Consider the following 12554-nt stretch of genomic DNA (forward strand, 5'->3'; position numbering starts at 1 on the left):
GCCCTGAACTCTGGGCAATAAAAATGGAGGAATTTGCAAAAATTGAAAAACAGTCAAAGTACAGCAAGGAAGAGAGAGAGAGAGTGAGATAAAGTGAACAAACACATTGCCTTCTACCCTATTGTTCAAAGTATTTCACAGGCAGAAAATATCCTCTTCCAAAATAATCTTCTGGTTTTTAACTGATGGCTTACTGCAAAATACATGTAAAATTTAATATTTCCCAAGGATTGTGTTAGTTCCTTTGATCAGACATAAGTACTTACCAATGCAGGGTTCAGGCAATCTGAATGGCCCAAGAAAGACAACAGGAAACTTCTGCCTTGGAACCAAAATCTCTAGTATTCATTGCAATGAAAACTGAACCAAAAGAAAATACATGCAATTTATGTATTTCAGGCTCAAAGTTAGTTCTTGGAAGACTTCTGAAGAAAAAGGAAAAATAAATTGTGCTCTGTAAATCACAAGAGATTGTAGATTTCTGTAAAAGTTGGTAGCAGAATTTTTTGGTGTCTTTAACAATGCTGGGTCCACATTTTGAGGTGTTAAAGAATTTGGAATAAACTGCAGAAAATGAGCATGCATTAACTGAATTTACAGCCTATGCTGTATATATCCTCAGATTTGTTTAGAAAGGATTTGGAGCAACTCCATGCAGGCTGGAAAGGTGTCCATTGTTCCTGTGCATTGTAGCCATTGATTTGCACCAAGTAGTCTGCAAGAATCTCTCCAAATCAGTGAGGTGGTTTCCAAGCTGAGCTGTGGCAGCTCTATTTGGAGGGGTCAAATTACCATGGGAATGTCTCTTGTTGTGACATATCTCATGTAGTTGCATGGCTTTGTTTTGTCCTTGGAAGATGTGTGTCAGTAATTTTGAACATGAAATTTATGTATTTCTGTTCCTGTCTACGTGGAAATGCACTCAGTTCTAAGAACTCCCTGGATCAGATTGTCAAGGCTTTTCATTTGACACTGGGTTGGCACATCTGTATTTTTTTCATCAGTGCAAAAATTTGGAATGCTGAAGAATATTTTTCTAATGGTCCTTTGCCTCTCCTGTGCCAACACACAGTCACTCTTGCTGTGATTTGGATAATATTGGAAAATAGTTTTGAGTGTCTAAGGTTGACTTGCAGTTGGTAAAAGGAAATATTACAATTCTTGCTCTATATAGTCTGCATCTCCAAACAATTAACTTCTTTAGAATATTTGACTGTCAATTCCTTGATGCTCCAGCATTTATTGGCTCATCTGTTGGTTGATTTGAGTACTGTTCCCACTTGCAGGTCTATTATTTATATATATTTAGATAAATCAAAATAAAATGCATTCATTATAACACCAAGTGAGAGACATTTGCATTAATTCTTAGGTGGTAGAATCGTGCATTCAGAAAAAAATCAACTTCCTGTGAAATCAAAGCCATCATCAGTAAGGGCATAATAAACATGTAAAAGTGAAAATAACCAGCTGGTAATTTGCTTCAGTGAATCTGTAGAAATAGGGTGGAAAAAGATCTAACTTTAGAGATGAGAATAGGGAAGTCTTGAATTAGTTTTCTCTCCTCAAGGCAATGTACAGACCTTGAACTGCTGCCTGCAGTGAGTTAAGGCTTCCGTCAATAAACAGACCAGCCTGCTGCCTTTTGTGATGAAATTCTGCCTTTAGTATCTCCCTACTCCTATCAGATTTGTGTAAAGAATAAATAATTTTCTGTGAAAAGTAGGACTGATTCTGGCCTAAAGTATTACACTTATGACTTCTGTTTTGCACACAGCAAATAGCATAGATTATGTTCAATATATACTGGTGATTATTATAAATTACTGCAGTTAAGAACTGCAGATCCCATTCCTAATGAAGTTTTGGAAAGAGTGGGCTATCATGCAATGTATTTTAAATTTATAGCATGGCTGCTCTCCTCAATAAAGTACAGATTATTAATTATAAACTAATAACAGGATTATACATTCAGTTAAAGGGTTCTTTTTCTAACTACCTGCAACTTGTCACCCAAAAAGTCTGTGATAGCTCATCTGAGCATGACAGCACCGTTTCTGCCGCTCAGCACAGAAAAAGAGCTGACCCTCCCCCTTCTTTTTAATGTGTTATGACTTAAATGTTCCTGTCTCTTTTCCACTGACTGAGGGACAAAAAAAATCTCGAGATTTTTAGACCTGGTTTTACTCCTGGTATGAAAATAGTTCTTGAAGATACTGTACCTGAAAATAGGCTGAAATAGACTGTCCCCATTGTTTAGTTCAACTCCTCAACCAAGGCGAAGGGAAATGAGATCTGCATTATGCTCCCAGTTCTGCTGCTGACTCTATTTCTGTCTGACTCTTATTCTGTCTCTATGCATCTACAAAATGGCACAATACAAGGGGAAAGAAACAGAGCAAGTTTAATTATGGTTTTGAGAAACACTGATATTCAGTACTTCTGCTTAGTTCATCATGTCAAGTGACCATGTCTGTGGATAAAACAGAAAAAAAGGGGAGGAGAAGAGATAGTAAAAGGATAGTGGTTGTCTTATCTCCAGGGACATATTTTGGAGGTCTCAAAGAATACCAATGGGTGAAGATAAACAGCTGATAAAAATAATTTGTTAAAATAAACTTGCAGATGCAGCAGAAATACCAAAGAGAGGATGAAAAGGGAAAGCTGAGTGTCAGGAATAATTTTTGTCACTGCATGTCATGGTCTTAGATGTTAGACATGGGCCAATTGCTAACCTCCTGGTTGGTAGTGGGCGAACCCAACTATTTTCCCAAGCTTTTTCTTAGGAAAAAGACTGAGTGATAGTTACTGGGTTCAAAAGGTGGGATTCTTTTTTGAGAAGGGTTAGGGTCAGGGTTCTGGGAAGGTTTTTTTATTTTAACCATTAGTTTAACTGGAATTTTTTGTGTAATTTTAAATGATCTGTATATTTTCCCTAGACCTTTGGAGAGGCACATTTTAAAATCTAAAGAAATAAACGGAATAAATTATAGAATATATGTTAAATTCTTCAACTGGAGGCTTTTTTAGAGAAACCTATTTTGGTCTGTAAGCAGTGATTAAAGGTTAAACTCTGTTGTAAGATTACTTTTGTGTTTGGATTGGTATTTTTAAGATACTAATTCTCTTGGTGTCTGTTATGGGTGTCTTGTGTCTACACAGCTTACGACTGAAATTTTGGGTTGATACTTGCTTTCTTACAGACATTCCTATTGTTATGCCACTCCTGGCTATTTGCCAAGAGCTCTGTCCACTTTGAAACATGCCATTTTGTTCCTATTGATCCTCTCCTTTGTGCTTCTGTGTGTCCCCTGTGTCACCTCTGTGATGTGGGTGCATCCATCAGTTTTGTGTCATGTGGAACTCATGACGTTGCTTCCTCATAGATAAGATTTTCCATGCTAGATTCCTGAATATGACATCTAGGGATTCAGATACTGAAGCTGTGTTCACAGCATCGGAACTCAAAAAGAACAAAGTAAACTTGGTTTTGATGACAGTTACAAATGATGAATTTGTATGAATTTGTGCCTTTGATGTATTTTCCCCACAACTTCTCAAAGTCTTGCGGGAGCTGTTAGTAGTACTTTTCTCCCAGTTAAACACACATTTTTATCTGATATGAGTTCTGCCCAATTAACTTGTGACTGTGTTTTTGCTACGCTTCAGGACTGCTGTTGCAAATGCAGGCAGATATCATGCTGAGAGTCACAAAACAAGATTTTAACCAGAGCTCTGAGTAAGAGCATCCTTAGTTGTGTGTCTAAGGTACCTTTGCTTCAGATATCGTGACATTGTGAGCCTGTCCCTTGGAAAAAGTCATTTAGGTGAACTGTTTTAAGGGTTGTGTGTGAGGACTTTGGGACAGATCTGAATTGTTTGTGGCTGAGATGAGGCAGTTAAGTGCTCCTCATTGCTGTCCAGGCTGCATGCAGCTATCTTTAAACCTGTTACTGGTGAAGGAGAGATGCAAACCCTGCATAATCTTTTCCTGAATAAGCTGGCTCAGGAAGCTTTTTGTGGGCTGTTGTGGGTTTTGCTTTTGTGTGTGTGTGTTTGGTGTCTTTTTTCAAAAAAAGACTAATGTATCTTTGTCTAAATCCGTCACATTAAGAGATTTCAAGGACAAATAACTCTGTGCTTTCCTTCTATTTCTCTCTTTACTTTTGACAAGTCAGAGCAATGTTTGTCACCTCAGTACTCTGCTTTTCTCTTCTCTAAAATTACCCTGTTTTCTAGAGAATCAGCAAGGGCAAGCATGGCAACATTTGAGAGGTAAAAGGCAGGAAGTAGTATATCATCAGTCAACTAAGTAAAATCCACGAAAAAAAAAATCACAAATGCGCCTACTATAAAAGTTTGCTGAAAAAAAATGGTCAAATTTATAAAACATGGGGCTTGTGGCTTTTGGTTTGTTTTGATTTTAGGGTCTTTTTTGTTTTCTGGCTGAGGGTTTTTTTTTGGTTTTGGTTTTTTTACACCTGTAACTTACTGGCACAGCTGATGTCATTTAGGCTCTGATTCAGCAAAGCACTTAACCATGCTACTTAGTCCTGTTGACTTTAATGGGAAGTAATTACATGTTCCAACAATGCACATACAGAAGTGCTTGGCTGAATCAAGGTTTTAGACGACATAATGAGAACCTGATTGGGAAGGAGGGGGAAACTGAATAAATGCTGTGCTCAAAATCAAGTCCATGCTCTCCAAAAATATACAGTAGGAACCCATTTGTGGCAGCACTTTCCCTGTGTCGTGGCATGCATTGATCTCATTGCTATACAAAAATAAAAAATATCACTCTAATCACTATATCCATGCTATTGCCCATGAAGTCCACATTTGGACTGTCAGACTGTAGCTGTGCATAGTGATTCAGATCCAAATGATACTGGTTCTTTCTTCCTTTGGGATTTTTCCTCCTTTTTCAGTGTTCCATATCTTTGCTTTATTTTTCATTTTCAAATGAGGACAATATTCCTATCTTGTAGTTGAATGTACTGCCATTTTGATTACGTTTGTCAGTGCTACAGTTGATGTGAGCTGTATTAAAATAGCAATTTGAAGTAACACTGGCACCAGACAGTCACTACTCATTAATATCTTCTCCAGAAAAATCTTGCAACACATCTACTACTTGCTTTTTAGTCTTTGAATAGTACTGTGGTACAGACTGTCCACACAGTGCCACTGTGGCTTCTAGTCACTCCTGTTACATTGCAGTGAGTCTGATTTCATCTTCTTGAGAAGGCTTTATTGCTGAGCATGGAGGAAATCCTCCTCGCTTTGAATCCCTGCTGACATTAATGGTCCTTCTCACATAACAGATTCGGCTCAAGGGATGTAAGGGTAACAGTATTGTTTTTCTCTAAATTCTTACAGAAAGATGCTGCTTGAGATATTGTGGCAGAATTTGGACAGGTGCTTTTTTGGTGGGGCAAGAGCTTGGTCATTTTTTTTGTTTTGTTGTTGTTTTGGGGTGGGTTTTTTGGGGGGAGATTTTTTTTTGGGGGGGGGTGGGTTTCCTAGATGCAAGCAAATCTGTTGCTAATAAATCAACAAGAGAAAAATATTTATTTGGTGTGTTTCTGTGTAGTCGGTGCAGCATACTCTGAGCTAGTAGCCAAGCTGACTCTTCTATTGTGAATTTAAACAGGTTATTTGGGCCAATGGGATTACTAGACTCTTGAAATGTCACCAAAGTTCACTGAAAGAATTCAGTCCAATCCCCATACACCTGTTCACTAGGGTGGACCTGAGTAGCCAGATAAGTAGAACTAGTGTGTGTATTTATGTATCTTTGGAATTATAAAATATTGTTGAGGGAGTCATTAATAATCAGTGATGTTTGTTAGACCACCCTGTTGAGATACAACAAGCCTACAAGCCTACAAGCCTAAAGAGAAAACCAGGTCACATGCTGCTCCTGTTGTCCCAGTCCTTTAGCACACAAGTGCTAAATTTGTGTCACCCAGAGAGGGCAGATGTGCCCATCAAGGGCCGCTGGCCCTGCTGTCCCTCGTGGGGAGCTGTGTGGGCGCTGTTCTCAGTGGCCCTGCTCTGGTGAGAGGTGACAGGGGCAACAGGAGGTGTTGGAAGCTGTCACACATCCTTGCCAGGTGTGTGAGCTCAGAGGGAGCTGGCTGTTCCCAAAGTGAGGGCCAGAGTCTGGACTGTTCTTTGCTTCTCCTATCAATCCGCAGCTCTATTAACACCCCACATGTGTTTTGTAGTCCATATATTTTGAAGTCTTCCAGTATTTTCTTTTTTATTTTCATAGAGGGAGGGGAAGAGTTATGGAGGTGTGACAGCCCCCAGCAATCCTTTTCTGTTAGTGCAGCAAGGACATCTTCACCTCAGTATGACCAGGATGGGAACAGCGCTGAAGTCATTTTTCTCAGTGGAAAAGTCCTGGCCTGGTCTTGCAGGGTATACCATGCTGACCCGTGGAGTGCTGAGGGCACTGGAGTGGAGCTTGATTTTCCTTGAGGAAAATTATAAGGGAGAAAATGTGGGATTCAATGATTTAATTGGTGGAATGGGAAAAAAATCCCCAACACTCTGCTTTTGTTTTTAGAAGGGTATTTACTTTTTTTTTAAGGCTATAACACCTTGGGAGAAAGAAATAACTAACTTCAAAGGTATTTTGGGGAATCTGGGGCTTGGTTGCCTTCCTTACAAGCCTCCAGCACTGAGCTATGTCCTGGTTTGCTCATCTGGGCTGGAATTTGTGGGAAGCTGTGGGCAACTTCATGAAACTGGGGGTATTTTTCAGCAGAGATTTAAGACAGAGAAATAAATCTCAGTGACATTGAAAGAATGACTCTATCAGCGTATTCCGACAATCACGCAGAGCCATCTGTGCTGGGCTTTACATCCTTAGGCAGTGTGAGCATGCTGGGGGAGCACAGGGATTGGGCACAGGGTGTCTGCCCTTGTGCAGTGATGGTCTCTTTATGCCCTCTTCAATCTAAAGTTACCAGGTTCTTGTATCACTTCCAACAAGACAATGAACAAGCATCACTGCAAGTTATTTTACTTCATTCCACCAGAAAACATTTTGTTTAATGAAGGGTGCTGTGCTCAGCTTCTGCGTGATGCTCAGGATAGTGCAGACATTGCTGTTTGCTAAATGGGCACTGGCTTGTGTTCCTTCCTTCCCTGGTACTTATGGCTCTGCTTAGGTGAATATTGCTGAGGGCTTGCTATAGATGTAAGCTTCTTGAAACAAGGATGGTAGCTCCTGATCATATTTTCAAAGCTGTTAAACACATTATACCTTAGCTATTAAGTGACATGAAAATAAAGGAGTGACATGTTAGCGAGTGTGTGTGAAGCATCATCCTTCTGATTTCATCAATCCAGTTTACAATGTTACTCTTTGGGGTTTTTTGATAATTGGTGCAACACTTGAGTCCTTATCTTGATGGGCGTTTGCTGTTGTGTGTGAGTGTTTTGGGTTTTCCCGTTCTGTCAGATACTGTTGCCTTGCTGCTGCAATAGATCAGAATGAGAGGACAGGCAGCTGGTGCCCTTCCCTGACTGCTCTGGCTGACATTCCTGAAAGTTGAATTAGGGACAGTGTTATTTACTCTATCTTTTGCTGCACTGAGAGAATAAATTCCAGAGTCTCTACCATGTGTGTTGTCTTCACACACTGAAAAAAGAGGCTGTGTCCTTCTGAGACAGATTCTTTACCATTGATGGGAAATTAATGATAGCAAGTAAAATATTGCTTGTTAGGATTAACTAAAGTGATCAAAGCCTGAATATTATTTGGTCCCATATTTCTAGTCTGTTGTGAGCCTCTGGATAAGCAAATAATTTCTTTTAATTTCAAGAGATCATTTTACAAGGGGAAAATGGTATTGTGTTCCACTGCAAAGTATTCCGCTATCTATTCATAAAATCTACTATTTCAGAATCCATTTGTTTTTGCTTACAAATCTGTATGTGAAGACTCAATTAAGCTCTGTGATTTGAAGAGAAAGTAAAAAACAAGCTTTATCTTTGTACATCATTATTTCCCCAGCAATTTAGAAAAAAAATCTTTTAATGCCAAATGGTAAAATCTAGTCCTTGCTGTGTTTTTAGCCTGACAGGCAAACTTCCTACTAAGTTAAATGAAGTTTTGTGTAACTGCTGAGCACGACAAGGTCTGATTTTTTTTAAATGCTCATATGAGAGCTGAGGCTGCTGCAGTGCCCATCAGCAGGAGCAGAATCACATCTACTAACAAGGCAAAAATAAACCTCAGTTTAATGAGTTACAAAAGGCCTGGTCTCTTCGCCCTCTGAAGTAGTCTATTTTAGAATGGCTGTTGGCATTGTCAGGAGGGTACAGCGCAGGAGACTTATATGGTTAAATTTTATAGTAGTCTAATAATGAAAAAAGCATGTGTAAGGCCTCTTGGCAAACAGTCCATAGTCGTGGCAGTATTCCTACAAATAAAGCTGCAAAAGTGGAGAGAGAGATATAATTAATGGGGATCTGCTTTATTTGCCAGGAGAGATTATTCTTATGTGGGGAGCAAAGGGTATGTGCCTGAGAAAAATATAGAGAAAGGAGACTTGTTTTGCGGTGCCCTAAAATGCAGTTTAATGAAAATGAGAAAATAATGAGAGGAAAGTCACTTGTGTAGTCTCTGGCCAGCTGCCCAAATATGAGTGGAGATGCACTGGCCCTGGGCTGTGCTTCCAGAACAACTCACAGAAAGCTCATTGTTCTTGCACACATTTGCTCTATTTTCAGACACATGCTATTTGAAACCACGTTTTCTCTTGTGCTCTTTGCTCCTTTCTTGCTCTCAGCTGGTGGTGAATTTCCACCTCAGAATGTTACTTCTTGAAATGTTTTCTCTTTGCAGAGCTGTATCTGTTGTTTTCCATTCTCCCCGGGGGGGACAGTAGGAGTCTGGTGAAGCTTGAAGGTACCTGGAGTTATCTCTGATTTCCTGCTGCTCAGGTGAACCTTGGCAGGGCTTGCCTGAGCTGCAGAGATCCAGCTCTGAGCTGTGTCTCAAGCAACTAAATCATGCCAAGCCTCACTTTATTTATCCATAGCTTGAAAATATTTGATTCCTTTATCTGGTGCATTAAACCCAGGTTGTCTGTGAGATCACCCCTTCTATTTGTTCCCTTTTCATTTGTCCCTCCTGGACATTTGCACACAGGGGAAGGGGCAGTATAAATAGATATTGTACATTAGCTCTCTGACCCCTCTTCCCCCCATCCTCTGTGTAGTCATTATTCAAGAGTTTGCTCAGTGAGTGTTTTTATTTTTCACTGGACATTGCTTTCTGGCAAGCTATTTCTGATGGTTCCTAGCTTTTCCTCTTTCAGAATTTGATCTACCTCTGTCTTTCCCAAAGAATATGACTGCTGTCTGGAATAAAATTTATGTTCTTATTATGCATATTTCAGAGCATTAATGCTGGAAATAGTGCAAATCTGTTTGGCTTTCCATGCTTCATGGTTAACAGTACTTCAATATCAAGGTTTTCAAGAAATTTATTACTGAGACTTCAAATTCATTTTATATCCCCTTTGCTTGTATTGTTCAAGACAAAACTTATTCATCTTTTGCTTTAGCAATAAATACCTCCTAATGTTATTACCTGAATAATGGTACTGCATTAATGGCTATTGGTTCAAGGAAAAGTAGCTGTGAAAATATGATGAAGTACCACTGATAAATGTAATAAAGAACATTTTGCCTGGCATTTCACTTGCTGGGCTTCTACTCAAATTTATCATTTTTTTTTTTTAATGGCCATAAAGGAAAGATTCAAAATTTTGATGCAAATAATAATATAAAAAGAAATAAAGGTGATAGAAACTATAGGAAATAATTATGTCAAAAATATCCTGTTAGACATTTTTTGTTTGTGTGGGGTGAGCTGTGCTGTTGCTGAAGAAATGAGCTCTTCAAAAGGCAGAGCCACAGAAGACACATCTATGATAGCACATACTTCTTGCTCCACCCCACTTGAAACTTCCATGACAGGTAAAATGTTAAATATTAGCTAAAATAGTCTTAAAATATACATATATAAATATTTTGTACCATAAAATCCATGATGAGGAAAATCTGTTCAGCCACTCCAGCAACCCAACTACTATCACAAGGTTGTTTCCTTGAGATTTGGTCTCAGAAAGTTATCTGGCCCTGTTTCCTGGGGATGTGGTCTCACTTCCACCTACTGAGGCAGCATGATTCTACTTAATGTGGATGAACGTAGTAAAAATCTCATTTTACTGAATATATGCTTGCACATGTAAGGATTTTCTAATTTAGTTTCTTCTGACTGAGATATGTTCCCATGTGTGTCAATCACTTTGCAAATACCACACAGCACTTACAGGATGGCCAGGGTATCAGACCCAGCCAGCAGGGGTTTAGGAGGGGTAGGTTGTGTTTGACCAACCTGATGTCCTTTTATGACCAGGTGACCTACCTGGTGGATGCAGGAAAGGCTGTGGGTGTTGTTTATTTGGACTTCAGCAAGGCCTTTGGCACCGTCTCCCACAGCACACTCCTGGAAAAGCTGCAGCCCATGGCTGGGACAGGAGCTCTGTGCTGGGTTAGGAACTGGCTGGATGGCCGGCCCAGAGAAGGGTGGTGAATGGTCTGCATCCAGCTGGGGACACTCACCAGTGCTGTCCCTCTGGGGTCTGTGCTGGGGCCAATTCTGTTTAATATCTTTGATGACATGGATGAGGGGATTGAGTCTTTCATCAGTAAGTTTGTGGATGACATTTAGCTGGGATCATGTGTCAATCTGTTGGAAGGTAGGAGAGCTCTGCAGAGAGACCTGGAACAGTTGGATGGATGGGCAGAGTCCAGTAAGATGAGGTTTAATAAGTCCAAGTGCTGACTCCTGCATTCTGGCCACAATAACCCCTGCAGCATTATAGGCTGGGCACGGTGTGGCTGGGCAGTGCCCAGGCAGGAAGGGCCCTGGGGGTGCTGGTCAGCAGCAGCTGAGCACGAGCCAGCAGTGAGCCCTGGTGGCCAACAAGGCCAAGGGCATCCCGGCCCGTGTCAGGAATGGTGTGGCCAGCAGGAGCAGGGAGGTCATTGTGTCCCTGTACCTGGCACTGGTGAGGCCACACCTTGAGAGCTGTGTCCAGTTCTGGCCCCTCAGCTTGGGAAGGACCTTGAGACAGAGGAGGCAACGAGGCTGGAGAGGGGCTTGGAACACAAACCCTGTGAGGAGTGGCTGAGGAGCTGGGGTATTTAACCTGGAGAAAAGGAGCCTCAGAGGTGACTTTATCACTCTCTATTACCTCCTGAAAGGTGGGGGTTGGTCCCTTTCTCCAGGCAGCAACTGACAGAAAGAGAGGACACAGTCTTAAGCTGCACCAAAGGAAATATAGGTTGGATATTAGGAAAAAGTTTTTTACAGAAAGAGTAATAAAATACTGGAATGGTCTGCCTGGGGAGATGGTGGAGTCACCATCCCTGGATGTGTTTAAAGAAAGATTAGATGTGGCTCTTGGTGCCATGGTTTAATTGAGGTGTTAGGGCTGGGTTGGACTTCATGATCTTGAAGGTCTCTTCCGAACTAGTGATTCTGTGAAATGAAGCGCTCCTGGATTTTATGTATATTTCTTTGTAAGAGATTTGTGTTAGTTCTTTGAAGGACGAAATAGACAGTGCCCTGGGTCCAGTCTGATTCTAGTAGTCAAGATAAGAAGGCTAATGGAAGATATCCAAGAATTGTGTAACTGAGGGCTGAGAAAGCCTTTATTTAGGGCAATTTATATGATTTATATTAAGAACATAACTTGACCCAAAAGTGGCTTTATCAAGATATCTGGGACTTTGACTTTAAAAACAGTTACAGCAGGCTTCAGCTTAAATGTGGAGCCATTCTCACTTTATTCTATTTCTGTACACGTTAACAGAGATGTGGAAAGGTTGTTTGGTATTGCCACTGTTTTGTTTAGGTTTTTTTCATGGTTTTCTGCATTGTGCCATATCGACCTGCTGTTCAAAATTGTCAGCTTAAGTTTTGGTCTGATATAGTTATGCCAAGGTGCAATTTGCACAAGACCAAATTTCTTTTTATATCCTCTATCTGGGTCATTACACTTACTTGTTCTAGATGTTCCTAGGAGGGCTTACAGTTTACCATATTTTGTCTTTTTTTTTATGTATTCAAAACTACTGAAAACTAATATATGATCTAGAAAGGACTGGTTACATGCCTGTGAGAAGGCATTCAGTCTGAATGTCACTCTTAACCATAAAATGGAGTTATAATTTTTCCCGAACCTAACAGTAAAACAAAATTTCCAAATATTTGCAGGCTCTGTGAGCGCTAAGGTAACAAATGACATAAATGCTTCAATGAATAGATGCAAATTGAATGAGAACATTTACTTCTGTCTTGTTTTATATTTGTTTAATTAAAAGTCCAATGGAACTTCAAAGTCTATGAGGCAGTAAGTGGCCCTCTTGCTGATTCTATTGTCAAAATCACCGGGATCTTTTCAGACCGCCTGCTAAATACCCTGATGTAGAGATTAAAGCGCTCTATCCCAAGAGCT

At 40.2% G+C, this 12554-nt stretch overlaps 1 long non-coding RNA gene across 4 annotated transcripts in view; it reads left to right on the top strand.

Annotated features, from left to right (window-relative positions):
* LOC110469642 (uncharacterized) overlaps positions 1-12554 on the top strand; it is a 218447-nt gene that overhangs the window by 93037 nt on the left and 112856 nt on the right. The gene's annotated exons all lie outside the window — the stretch shown is intronic.

This window comes from Lonchura striata, chromosome 7, assembly GCF_050655825.1.
Source record: "Lonchura striata isolate lonStrDom1 chromosome 7, ASM5065582v1, whole genome shotgun sequence".
Lineage (NCBI taxonomy): Eukaryota > Metazoa > Chordata > Aves > Passeriformes > Estrildidae > Lonchura > Lonchura striata.